This window comes from Macaca nemestrina, chromosome 20, assembly GCF_043159975.1.
Source record: "Macaca nemestrina isolate mMacNem1 chromosome 20, mMacNem.hap1, whole genome shotgun sequence".
In the NCBI taxonomy this organism is placed as follows: domain Eukaryota; kingdom Metazoa; phylum Chordata; class Mammalia; order Primates; family Cercopithecidae; genus Macaca; species Macaca nemestrina.
Window position 1 is genome coordinate 62,986,949 of NC_092144.1, and position 13,777 is coordinate 63,000,725.

General features: G+C 44.7%; 1 long non-coding RNA gene and 1 pseudogene across 13 annotated transcripts in view; one reads left to right on the forward strand and one right to left on the reverse strand.

Annotated features, from left to right (window-relative positions):
• Positions 1-13,777, reverse strand: part of LOC139360182 (uncharacterized) — a 108,917-nt gene that overhangs the window by 12,832 nt on the left and 82,308 nt on the right. For 9 of the 13 annotated variants that reach the window (XR_011617388.1, XR_011617389.1, XR_011617387.1 and 6 more), the window contains one exon: positions 9,743-9,787. This is a non-coding gene — a long non-coding RNA (uncharacterized lncRNA). Of the gene's footprint in view, positions 1-4,171; positions 4,284-9,742; positions 9,788-13,777 lie in introns of all 13 variants that reach the window. The other 4 variants (XR_011617384.1, XR_011617380.1, XR_011617390.1 and 1 more) reach the window with 2 other exon arrangements.
• On the forward strand, positions 10,163-10,789 carry LOC105497054 (ubiquitin-conjugating enzyme E2 E3 pseudogene; annotated as a pseudogene).

Sequence of the window (13,777 nt, forward strand, 5' to 3'; positions counted from 1 at the left end):
TTAACTTGGCTTGAATTGCTTGATGAACAGGTGTGCCTTTAATGACACTTTGGCTTTGGTTTTGATTTTGATTTAGTGTGAATTAGACGAGTCAGTGACCTTTTACCCTTTCTTTCTTGTAGTGTGAGTGTTGTTTTGCTTGAGGATAAATGGGTCAGGCACAAAGTAAGCCCACTCCGCTATGAACTATGTTGAAAAATTTCAAGAAAGGATTTAACAGAGACTATGGAGTTACTATGACACCAGAGAAACTTAGAACTTTGTGTGAGATAGATTGGCCAGCATTAGAAGTGGGTTGGCCCCCAGAAGGAAGCCCGGACAGGTCTCTTGTTTCAAATGGCACAAGGTAACTGGAAATCCAGGACACCCAGACCAGTTCCTGTACATAGACACTTGGTTACAGCTGGTACTAGACCCCCCACAGTGGCTAAGAAGGCTGGCAGCAGCAGTACTAGTAGCAAAGGGACAGATAGCCAAGGAAAGATCCTGCTCCACCTGCCAAAGGAAAAAAACTCCTAAAGTTCTGTGCGACCCAACACCAGAAGACCCATTGCAGGAGATGGCACCAGTGATCCTGGTGGTGCCTTCCCCTTACCAGGGAGAGACGCTCCCCACTCTTTAGCCCACAGAACTTGCGCCTCCGCAAGACACACACACCTCTAGGCCACCCAGAGTAGACAAGACAGGATGTGAAGCCTAGGGAGAAACCCCTCCCTTGGCAGCTCCTTTACGACCCAAAACTGGGATACAAATGCCCCTGAGAGAGCAGCGGTATACTGGGATAGATGAGGATGGGCACATGGTGGAGAGGCGTGCTTTGTGTACCAGCCCTTTACCTCTGCCGACCTTCTCAACTGGAAAAACACTTCGTCCTATACTGAAAAGCCACAAGTTCTACTTGTTCTTTTCCAAACTATCATCCTGACCTATAACCCCACTTAGGCTGATGCTACCTCATCAGGAAGAACATGCTCATGTCCCTCTCTAACACAGATGAAAGGTGGAGAGAGCTCCAAGCAGCGACTAAGTGGCTGGAGGAACAGGCACCGGCTGATTACCAAAACCCCCAAGAGTATGTAATCACCCAGTTCCTAGGAACCGACCCCCGGTGGGACCCAAATGAAAGAGAGGACATGCAAAGGCTGAACCGACACAGGGCAGCTCTCCTGGAAGGATTAAAGAGGGGAGCCCAGAAGGCCACAAATGTTAACAAGGCCTCTGAGGTCATCCAGGGAAAAAAGGAAACTCCAGCACAGTTCTAGGAGAGGCTGTGTGAGGCCTATTGCATGTATACTCCCTTCCATCCCGATAGCCCTGAAAATCAGCGCATGATTAACGTGACTTTAGTCAAAGCGCAGAAAACATTAGAAGAAAACTGTAGAAACAGGCCGGGTTTGCAGGGATGAATACGTCACAGTTATTAGAAATAGCTAACCAGAGGCCAGGCGCGGTGGCTCACGCCTATAATCCCAGCACTTTTGGAGGCCGAGGTGAGCGGATCACGAGGTCAGGAGATTGAGACCATTCTGGCTAACACAGTGAAACCCCGTCTCTACTAAAAATACAAAAAATTAGCCAGGAGTGGTGGTGGGCACCTATAGTCCCAGCTACTCGGGAGGCTGAGGCAGGAGAATGGCATGAAGCCGGGAGGCGGAGCTTACAGTGAGCCGAGATCGTGCCACTGCACGCCAGCCTGGGTGACAGAGTAAGACTCCGTCTCAAAAATAGATAGATAGATAGATAGATAGATAGATAGATAGATAGATAGATAGATAACCAGGTGTTTGTAAACAGGGACGCAGTAAGCTGTAAGGAAAACCACAAAGAGAATGAACGCCAAGCCCGGAGAATCATCGACCTGTTAGCCGCAGCAATCCAAAGGGTCTACAGATATGTTAGATATTATGTTCAACATAACACGTGATATTCATTATCTGGATGAGCTAAAATACAAGTGCTGTCTCAGAGATGACAAAGTTCGGCGGGTTTAAAGAAAGGAAAGTCAGGGCTGGACGCAGTGGCTCGCGCCTGTAATCCCAGCACTTTGGGAGGCAGAAAAAGACAGGTAAAAAAAGGAAAAAGAAAAAGAAAGGAATGTCCAAATCGGAAAACTGTCATGATCACAGCAATAGCCATGACGAGCATTTGTGAATGCTTCCCATGTGCTATATACACTCTTCTAAGCGCTTCCCATGTCCTCAGCCGAAAACTAACAACTGTCCCATGAGACAAGATTTGTACTGGGAGAGAACTGCCTCACACACACTCTAGGAAAGTGGCCACATATCAAATAGCTAAAAATGTCAACCTAAGCACCTGAATCCAGATGTCTGGGATTCAGCTTTGAATATAACCACCTAAATAACAGATACAGCTTCAAAACTAAACTGACAGGGGTTTACCTAGTGGAGAGAACATGAGAGAATTCCAAGGGTAGAAGCAGAGTCTTGCTCTGTCACCCAGGCTGGAGTGTGGTGATGCGATCTCAGCTCACAGCAACCAGTGCCTCCTGGGTGCCAACGATTCTCTTGCCTAAGCTTCCCAGTAGTTAGGATAACAGGTGCCTGCCACCACAAGATAATTTCTGTGTTTTTAGTAGACAGGAGGTTTCACCATGTTGGCCAGGCTGGTCTTGAACTTCTGACCTCAAGTAATCTGCCCGTTTCAGCCTCCCAAAGTGCTGGGTTTACAGGTGTGAGCCACCACGCCTGGCCCAATTCTTCTTACTTTTAAGTCACTACTGTGATAGCTGATGACAATGGAAAATACCTAACATCATTTCAACTATTATAAAAATAAAACATTTCTTCTTTTTTTTTTTTTTGGAAAAGAGTCTCGCTCTGTCACCCAGGCTGGAGTGCAGTGTTGTGATCTCGGCTCACTGCAACCTCCGCCTCCCGGGTTCAAGCAATTCTCCTGCCTCAGCCTCCTGAGTAGCTAGGATTGCAGGTGTGCACCACTGAGGCAGGATGCTTCAGGCTCAGAGAAGATTGGCTACAATACTTGGCATTTCAGAAAGCAAAGAGACAGAATAATCCACTGAGGAATATCACTTACCTGAGGAATCAAAACCATCCTGGCTAACACGGTGAAACCTTGTCTCTACTAAAAATACAAAAAATTAGCCAAACATGGTGGCAGGCACCTGTAGTCCCAGCTACTCGGGAGGCTGAGGCAGGAGAATGGCATGAACCCGGGAGGCGGAGTTGCAATGAGCCGAAATCAAGCCATTGCACTCCAACCTGGGCGACAGAGCGAGACTCTGTCCCCAAAAACAAAAAAATAAATTAAAATAAATTAAAAAAGGAAAATAAACATAAGGCTGGGTGCAGTTGCTCATGCCTGTAATCTTAACACTCTGGGAGGCCGAGGTGGGCAGATCACCTGAGGTCAGGAGTGTGAAACCAGCCTGGCCAACATGGTAAAACCCCATCTCTACTAAAGATACAAAACTTAGCCAGGTGTGGTGGCGCTCACCTGTAGTCCCAGCTACTCAAGAGGCTGAGAGAGAAGAATCACTTGAACCTGCAAGGCAGAAATTGTGGTGAGCTGAGATTGTGCCACTGCACCCCAGCCTGGGTGACATACAGAGACTCTGTCTCAAATTAATTAATTAAAAAATGAAAATACAGAAAAATCTGGAGAGGTCTCAGGAATCTCTAGCCAGCCTGATTGGAGAGTGTCCTTCCTCACTGAAGTCAGACACCAAAAACCATGAAAGCTGGCTGATTTCTGAACTGCTGAAGTTCCAACAGACCTTAACCAGATATACAAAGAGAAAACATGGATGATCCCAAGGAATTAAACACAAATTAACAAAACAGAGACTTAGAAATAATCAGACCAAAAATTCAAAATAAGCCTGGGCAACATGTTGAAAACCTGTTCCTACCAAAAATACAAAAACTAGCTGGACATGGTGGTGCACACCTGTAGTCTTAGCTACTTGGGAGGCTGAGCTGGGAGGATCGCTTGAGCCTGAAATGCAGAGGCTGCAGGACACATGGTGCTGTGTTCTCAGAGAGGGCGCTTTTGCAGCTGGGAGTAGGGATGGAATCTTCCCAGATCTAAGATAAGAGGAAATGCCACGTCCTAGAAGAAGCCATCAGTTTCTCAATAGCGCCCCCTGCAGGAACCCTCCAGATACATGTAGCGAAATCAGCACACTCACAGGCAGCCAGCGTGGCGTCCGCGGTAACAGCGAAAAACTGGGAAGGATTCACGCGTCTTCATTCAGAGAATGCGCCAAAAAAGATGAAAAACAGCAAGCTCTCGTTTCCTACCTTCAAAACATGGAAATTTTCAAAACTTGTAGGATAAAATACCGCAACAAAACATTTCTCATGCCGAGCTCAGTGGCTCACGCCTGTAATCCCAGCACTTTAGAAGGCTGAGGAGGGAGGATCACTTGAAGCCAGGAGTTCCAGACCACCCTGGCCAACATGGTGAAACCCCATCTCTACTAAAAAATAAAAAAACTTAGCCAGGCTTGGTGGTGCACACCTGTAGTCCCAACTACTCCAACTACTCGGGACGCTGAGGCCCAAGAATCGCTTGAACCTGGGGGCCGGAGTCTGCAGTGAGCTGAGATTGCACCACTGCACTCCAGTCTGGGCCACAGGCGCATTCATCGAAGAATTTTTTCTAAACTCTCAAAATGATGTCTGAATATATTTCTGCAGGACTTATGCTGACTTGCCACAGAACTCTCAGCAGAGATTCCCCATTGAGCCATGGGAACGGGTGGAAGGCTGGACAGGAAAGGGGACGCATAAATGCACTTTTCTTTAGACTTTCACTACACAACACATACATACATTGTGTGGTGTTTAAAATTTAAAAAACAATTTAATAATAGGTAGAAGAATATGGCTCCATCTTCTCTAACAATAAGTTCTGCTCTGATGTCAGAATAAAATTATAATCATTTTTACCTAAAATGCCTGCTTCATCAGAGTTCCTGCAAAAACGAAACAACCTCTTTTTTTTTTTTGAGACGGAGTCTTGCTCTGTCACCCAGGCTGGAGTGCACTGGCGAGATCTTGGCTCACTGCAACCTCCACCTCCCAGATTGAAGCAATTCTCCTGCTTCAGCCTCCCAAGTAGGTGGGACTACAGGCGCGTGCCACCACGCCCGGCTAATTTTTTGTATTTTTAGTAGAGAGGGGGTTTCACCATGTTTCCATCTCCTGACCTCGTGATCCGCCTGCCTGAGCCTCCCAAAGCGCTGGGATTACAGGCGTGAGCCACCGTGCCCGGCCAAAAAAGTAAACTTTAATAACTTTAAACATCAGCTAGCACAGGGTTTCTTTCTGTGTGTAAATAATCCAGGTAAACTACAAAATTAGCCGGGTAAATGTAATTTTGTTTACATGCTTGTAAACAAACTTGTCATAATTTAGGATCTAAGGTTATTATTTGACATTAGCTATCTGGGTAATTTCCAGTTTAAGAATTATAGGAGGCCGGGCCTGGTGGCTCAACCCTGTAATCCCAGCACTTTGGGAGGCGGAGGCAGAGGCCGGCGGATCACGAGGTCAGGAGACCAACAGCAACTTGGCCATCATGGTGAAACCCTGTCTCTACTAAAAACACAAAAATCAGCTGACCGTGGTGGCTTGCGCCTGTAGTCCCAACTACTCGGGAGGCTGAGACAGGAGAATCGCTTGAACCAGGGAGGAGGAGGTTGCAGTGAGCAGAGATCGCCCCACTACACTCCAGCCTAGGCCATAGAGCGAGAGACTCCGTCTAAAAACAAACAAACAAACAAAACAAAAACAAAAAACAAAGAAGACAGAGAAAATACAGTTACAAGTTTTCTAAATAAATGTCTTGAGAAAAGAAAGGACGGGAAAGTTGTCCTTCACCTCCAGTGTGCAATAGGCAGTTCCACATGCATGTCACCCTCCATTTTCCATTATCCACTCAAACAACACAGGTCCTTGCTTAAAGAAGCATCTCTTTTTTTTTTTTTTGAGACGGGTCTCGCTCTGTCGCCCAGGCTGGAGTGCAGTGGCGCGATCTCCCGCTCACTGCAAGCTCCGCCTCCCGGGTTCACGCCATTCTCCTGGCCCAGCCTTCCGAGTAGCTGGGACAACAGGCGCCCGCCACCACGCCCGGCTAATTTTTTATATTTTTAGTAGAGACGGGGTTTCACCGTGTTAGCCAGGATGGTCTCGATCTCCTGACCTCGTGATCCACCCGCCTCGGCCTCCCAAAGTGCTGGGATTACAGGCGTGAGCCACCGCTCCGGGCACCTAAACAAGCCGTTCTAAATCTCGGTCCTGGCTGCAACCAGCGCCGCACTCCACCCCCTTACCGAGGTCCTTGCCACCTCGCCCTCCCCCTACCCCAGCTACCCCAGGCTGTGGGGAGCTCGCCCCCGCCCCCCGCCGCAGGCGTCTTTACCTGCTCACAAAAGGCGCTTTGCATTTAAACCACTTTCAAATTAAAAAGAAAAACAGGTCATTCCAGCACATCCGGAGGCGGATCACCTGAGGTGGAGTTAGAGACCAGCCTGGTCAACAGGCTGGTCTCTAATTTTGTATTTTTCTACTAAAAATACAAAACTTAGCCGGGCATGGTGGTGGGCACCTGTAATCCCAGCTACTCAGGAGGTGGAGGCAGGAGAATGGCTTGAACCTGGGAGGTGAAGGTTGTGGTGAGCCCAGAGCACACCATCATACTCCTGCCTGGGCAACAAGAGCGAAACTCCTATTTTTTTTTTTTTTTAACAAAAACAACAAAAAAAATGCTACTAGTTACACAGTAAGGTTCCTCAGAAAGCAGGGGGAATGCCTCTTGTTTCAAGTTTTTCTTGTTTAGGGGCTTACGTAAAAGCTAAGCTAACTGCTGGTGGGCTGATAGTGTGACAAAACTTACTACTTTGTTGATTTAAAGCGATCCTTGGTATTTTAGTGTGTAAGTACTTGAAAGCATGACTGTAATTATCTTAGAAGCATACATTGTCATGGGATATTGGGTCATGTGGACATTGTGTTTCTGTAGGAGTTTGTCCTTGCAGATACCATAAGCTGCTTTCCTTAACCATTAACATCTTATGACCTTGACTTGTGCAGTAAGGAGTATGTCTTCCTAGTTTTAAAGGACTTGAGCTTTGACATCCTGGCTCTCCTAGGTTCCTACTTAACAGTTTATCCACTCGTACACCACAGAGTCTAAGCACCATTGTGGAAGACACCACTCTGGTAATATATCAAAGACAGACTGAGCACCTACTCCAATAACATAAATAGTAATAGCAATGCTATGGGAAATATTAAGAAGTTAAATGTATGTATACAATTGATCATTTATTATTTTCAGTTTTATATTGGCTAAAACTACATAGGATGGTTAATCAAATATTAGAAATGTCTTTCAAAAATGCGATCTAATATAAACACACATAGTTTGAGAAGACCATTTCCTCTATGTTCAATATATATGGAGTTCAGATTTATGAACTTATTTTATGCTTTTCATTAGATCGTTTGTTTTCTTTTTTTTTTTTTTTTTTTTTTTTGAGACGGAGTCTTGCTCTGTAGCCCGGGCTGGAGTGCAGTGGCCGGATCTCAGCTCACTGCAAGCTCCGCCTCCCGGGTTTATGCCATTCTCCTGCCTCAGCCTCCGGAGTAGCTGGGACTACAGGCGCCTGCCACCTCGCCCGGCTAGTTTTTTGTATTTTTAGTAGAGACGGGGTTTCACGGTGTTAGCCAGGATGGTCTCGATCTCCTGACCTCGTGATCCGCCCGTCTCGGCCTCCCAAAGTGCTGGGATTACAGGCTTGAGCCACTGCGCCCAGCCAGATCGTTTGTTTTCTATCTTGATTTCTTCTGTGTTCATGAGCTTGTGAACCAAAAGTATCTAATAGGTCTCAATTTAGAAAGTTTACTTTGCCAAGGTTAATGATGTGCTTTGCAGCTGATGTGGTCCAGATGTAGCTGGGTGATATATCTTCTGCTGTGGCCTCAAGCAGACAGAGAGCAGGGAGACAAGGAACCAAGTTCTCGGTGCCTCTTGTGTTAAGGGCATGCATCCATTCCTGAGGGTTCCCTTCTGTGATCTAATCACCTCCTGCAGTCTTCAACTCCTAATCCCATCACATTGAGGGTTAGAATTTCAACATATATGTTCTGGGATGGACACATTCATTCCACAACACTGTCCATTATATCTCTCTCTCTTTTTTCTTTTTTAGAAGGAGTTTCACTCTTGTTTCCCAGACTGGAGTGCCATGGCGTGATCTTGGCTCACTGCAACCTCTGCCTCCTGGGTTCAAGCAATTCTCCTGCCTGATTCTCTAGTAGCTGAGATTACAGGCGGATGCCAAAATACCCAGCTAATTTTTGTATTTTTAGTAGAGATGGGGTTTCACTATATTGGTCAAGGCTGGATTTGAACTCCTGACCTCTGGTGATCCACCCACCTCGGCCTCCCAAAGTGCTGGGATTATAGGCATGAGCCACCGTGCCCGACTGATATTTTTAATTTTACATAGACCAATTTAGTGATCTTTACTTTATCAATATTTCTTGATTTGTGCCATGGAACTGCCAGTTTTTCCTCTCCCAGTATACAAAGAATTTCAACCACAATTTTCTTTGTCTTGATACAATTTCATCTTTTAATTTCACCTATAGTCGAGACCAGCTCAGTCGGGGAGACCCTAACCCAGCGGTGCTGGAGGAATTAAAGACACACACACAGAAATATAGAGGTGTGAAGTGGGAAATCAGGGGTCTCACAGCCTTCAGAGCTGAGAACCCTGAACAGAGATTTACTCACATATTTATTAACAGCAAGCCAGTCATTAGCATTGCTTCTATAGATATTCGATTAACTAAAAGTATCCCTTATGGGAAATTAAAGGAATAGGTTGGGCTACTTAACTGCAGCAGGAGCATGTCCTTAAGGCACAGTTCGCTCATGCTATTGTTTGTGGCTTAAGAATGCCTTTAAGTGGTTTTCTGCCCTGGGTGGGCCAGGTGTTCCTTGCCCTCATTCCACTAAACCCACAACCTTCCAGCGGGGGCGTTATGGCCATCATGAACATGCCACAGTGCTGCAGAGATTTTATTTATGGCCAGTTTTGGGGCCAGTTTATGGCCAGATTTTGGGGGGGCTTGTTCCCAACAACCTATCAAATGTGTTGATTTGTACCTACCTTTTAGGTAGATTATGATGGGAGGACCAAACTCATGTTTTTCAAAGCCGTGTCCAGTAAGCCAAACACTAATCATTAGAAGTATTTACAAAGTGACCTACAATTAAAGGCTTTGCCAAACTCATTACATTGGCAAGGTTTTTCTCTTACGTTTTTGTGTGAATAATGAAGAATGGAGGAAATTATTCCCATACTTATGAGAAATATGGGTTTGGAGCCTACAAGAAATTCTTTGGGCTGTTGAAACTGAGGAGGCATTGTTGATAGACTTCTCCACTGGATTACCAATTTTCCTTTGGGTCTGAAATACGTGCAGTTCAGGCAGAAGGGAACGAAAGCTTACTCCAAGTGATCTTTAATAGGCTTGTTTCTAGCATGCCTTCGATCATATCACTCTGTACTATCAGTAAACGTTTTGGTTTTTGTTATGGATGTTTCGTGGCCATTTCTTTCATCTTCTTTCCACTAAAACTCAGTCATGATTATCTTTCTTAATTTCTGGGAAGCAAAAATCTCCAATGTGATGACTTTTATGTCTTTCCAACATCCCTATGTAGAAACCTTCTCCTGGATTACCTTGCTCTGTTGATGAGAATTCCATCATGCTTTTCGAAGAGATATCTACAAAAAATAATGACCAATAGGTTTCCAATTGAGTACAGATGGTAAATAATATCGAAATGTGTAAATATTACACAAAAATACTTATTTTAAACTTCCCAAATATGATCTTTAAAGTTTAAGAATACAAAAGGAGTACAATTCTTAAAGAATGGGCGTGATCTGACTGCACAACCCCCTCTGACTTTCAGTGTTCCACATTCCCCGGTCAGAGCCTCCTCGGCTTCTTTTTTTCCCTCTCTCCCCTTTTCCCCCGCCACAGCTGCCTCCATTTCCTTAAGGAAGAGTTTTTTTCTCTTTTCCTCCCCCACACCATAGTGGCGTGTGAACAGGCCAGGCAGGCGGCCGAGTTTTCCAAGCGATAACTTCACCAAGATGTCCAGTGATAGGCAAAGGTCTGATGGTGACAGCCCCAGCATCAGCAGTGGCAGATGTGGACAAGCAAGACCCAGCCGCTCCAGAGGCTGAAGAACATGAGGAAAGAAAACCTTCTGCCAGCCAGCAGAAGAAAAAACACCAAACTCTCTAGCAAAACCACTGCTAAGTTATCCACTAGTGCTAAAAGTATTCAGAAGGAGCTAGCTCAAATAACCCTTGATCCTTCTCCTAATTGCAGTGCTGGGCCTAAGGAGATAACATTTATGAATGGAGATCAACTATACTTGGTCCACCGGGTTCTGTATATGAAGGTGGTGTGTTTTTTCTGGATATCACATTTTCATCAGATTATCCATTTAAGCCACCAAAGGTTACTTTCCACATCAGAATCTATCACTGCAACATCAACAGTCAGGGAGTCATCTGTCTGGACATCCTTAAAGACAACTGGAGTCCCGCTTTGACTATTTCAAAGGTTTTGCTGTCCATTTGTTCCCTTTTGACAGATTGCAACCCTGCAGATCCTCGGGTGGAAGCGTAGCCACTCAGTATTTGACCAACAGCACAGAACACGACAGGATAGCCAGACAGCGGACCAAGAGATACACAACAGAATTCACATAATTTGTATGCAGTGTGAAGGAGCAGAAGGCATTTTCTCACTGTGCTGCAAAACTTTAAAGCCTGTACGATATGAACTTCTGTGTATATGTTACAGTGATTCTACTCTGCTTTTATCCTTTGGAGCCTGGGAGACTGCCCAAAAAGGTAAATGCGATCAAGAGTAGAACTCTGCAGCTGTAGATTAGTTTTATTTATTTATTTATTTATTTATTTATTTATTTTTTTTGAGACGCAGTCTCATGCTGTTGCCCAGGCTGGAGTGCAGTGGCGCGATCTCGGCTCACTGCAAGCTCCGCCTCCCGGGTTCCCGCCATTCTCCTGCCTCAGCCTCCTGAGTAGCTGGGACTACAGGCACCCGCCACCGCGCCCGGCTAATTTTTTGTATTTTTAGTAGAGACGGGGTTTCACTGTGGCCTCGATCTCCTGACCTTGTGATCCGCCCGCCTCGGCCTCCCAAAGTGCTGGGATTACAGGCTTGAGCCACCGCGCCCGGCCCGATTAGTTATATTTAAAATGCCTACTTGCAAGTCTTGCTTCTCTGGGATATCAAAATGTATTTTGTGATGTACTAAGGATACTGGTCCTGAAATCTACCAAATATTATAGTGCCTTTTAGCCTAATTCATTATCTGCATGAAGTGATAAAAGTAGCTGTAGATGACTAGGAATTATGTCATTTGTATTAAACCCAGATCTATTTCTGAGTATGTGGTTCATGCTGTTGTGAAAAGTGTTTTACCTTTTACCTTTGTCTGTTTGTAATAAGAGGATTTCCTTTTACCCTTTGTAGCTCAGACAGCACCTGATGTATCATCTCAAACACAATAAACATACACCTGAAGGAGGAAAAAAAAAAAAAAAAGAAAGAAAAAAGAAGAAAGGGCATGATCTCGACTCAGCACAACCTCCACCCCCAGCTTCCAGCGATTCTCATGCCTCAGCCTTACAAGCAGCTAGGACTATAGGCGTGTACCACCACACCTGGCTAATTTTTGTAGTTTTAGTAGAGAGGGGGTTTCACCATGTTGGCCAGGCTGGTCTCGAACTCCTGGCCCCAAGTGATCCACCCATCTCAGCCTCCCAAAGTGCTGGGATTACAAACATGAGCAACCATGATGAGCCAGAGATGTGTGTTCTGAAAACAAAGCCAGATAGAGATTGCTGCCTAGTTCTGTGCATGGTCCTATTAGTGAAGAAAAACAATAATGTGCTAAATATGAATAGTAGTGCCATATAAAAATTTGAGGGTAAATCTTGTTTCTCATATAAAAGTAATGGTGTCTCTTTTGCTGATTCCTACGTGATTTGAAATAAATCCCTGGACCTCTAAACACAGTCTGTGGAATAAATAAGACATAAAAAGTAAAGCCAGCAAGTTGACAGACTAGCAAATGCTAGGCCCTCATATCCTCATGGAGACACCAACTTAACAAAAAATTTTTCATCAAAAATATCTTTGCGAAAAAAGTCTGGAAACCAGTAAGGGAGCCGCAGTATTCAATGAACACCGATGCAAAATTGGACTGAACGGGTGGGAAAGTTTGTGGAAATTTGTTCATCTCCATCCCATTGCCTCCCCAGCACAGGGCAGTATGCTTCTCTCATTATTTTCTTTTAGGGACAAAAGAAAAGAGTAAAACTTAAATCCACTGTTCTGGCTTGTCGGGCATTTGCATGACAGACTGCATTCTGTCTCTTTTGACTGGGATTATTGAAAGAAAAAGTGAAGCCCAGGAGCGGTGGCTCACGCCTGTAATCCTAGCACTTTGGGAGGCCAAGGCAGGCAGATCACGAGGTTAGGAGTTTGAGGCCAGCCTGGCCAACATGGTGAAACCCCGTCTCTACTAAAAATACAAAAATTAACCGGGCGTGGTGGCGTGTGCCTGTAATCCCAGCCACTCGGGAGGTTGTGCAGGAGAATCACTTGAACCCAGGAGGCGGAAGTTGCAGTGAGCTGATCATGCGAGTGCAGTCCAGCCTGGGTGACAGGGTGAGACGCCGTCTCAAAAAAAAAAAAGAAAAAAAGAAAGAAACAGTGACATAGTTTGTAAATCAGCTTGGAGGGTGGAGAAAAAGGAAACACAACACACCAAACCTCATAGGATGCAACAAAAACACTCCTAATAAGGAAATTTATAACTGAAAATGACTACATAAAAACAGAATAAGAGTTTCCAATCAACAACCCAAGTTTATACCTCAACGAAGTAGAAAAAGAAAAAACTAAACAAAAACATACATAAAAAGGAAATAAAGACTAAAAGAGAAAGAAGTAAAATAGAGAATAGAAAGCACTAAAGTCGTGAAAGTAACAGGTGATACTTTGACAAATTCAAGAAAATTGACAAAAATTGACTTAAAAAACTAAAATCAAAAAGGAATCACAACTCATTCTATACAAAGGAAATAAAGAAGAAATGGATAGATTTCTGGAAACACATAACATACACATACTTAGTATGAATATAAAAGATACAGACCTGTAACTTGTAGGAAGGTTGAATCAATAATCAAGAACCTCTTCAAAAGAAAAGTCCTGTACCAGGTAACTTCAGTGGAGAACTCTACCAACTCTACCATACATTTTAAGAAGAATTAAAGCTAATCGTCCTTAAACTTAAAAAAAAAAAAAAAAAAAAAAAAAAAACTCAAAAAGCCAGGCACAGTGGCTCACACCTGTAATCCCAGCACTTTGGGAGGCCGAGGCAGGCAGATCATGAGGTCAGGAGATTGAGACCATCCTGGCTAACACAGTGAAACCCCGTCTCTCCTAAAAATACAAAAAAAATTAGCAGGCATAGTGGTGGGTGCCTGCAGTCCCAGCTAATCCAGAGGCAGAGGCAGAATTGCTTGAACCTGGGAGGTGGAGATTGCAGTGAGCCGAGATCGCGTCATTGCACTCCAGCCTGGGTGACACAGCGAGACTTGGTCTCCAAACAAACAAACAAACAAACCCTGAAAAGATGGGAAAGGAGGGAATACTTCCAA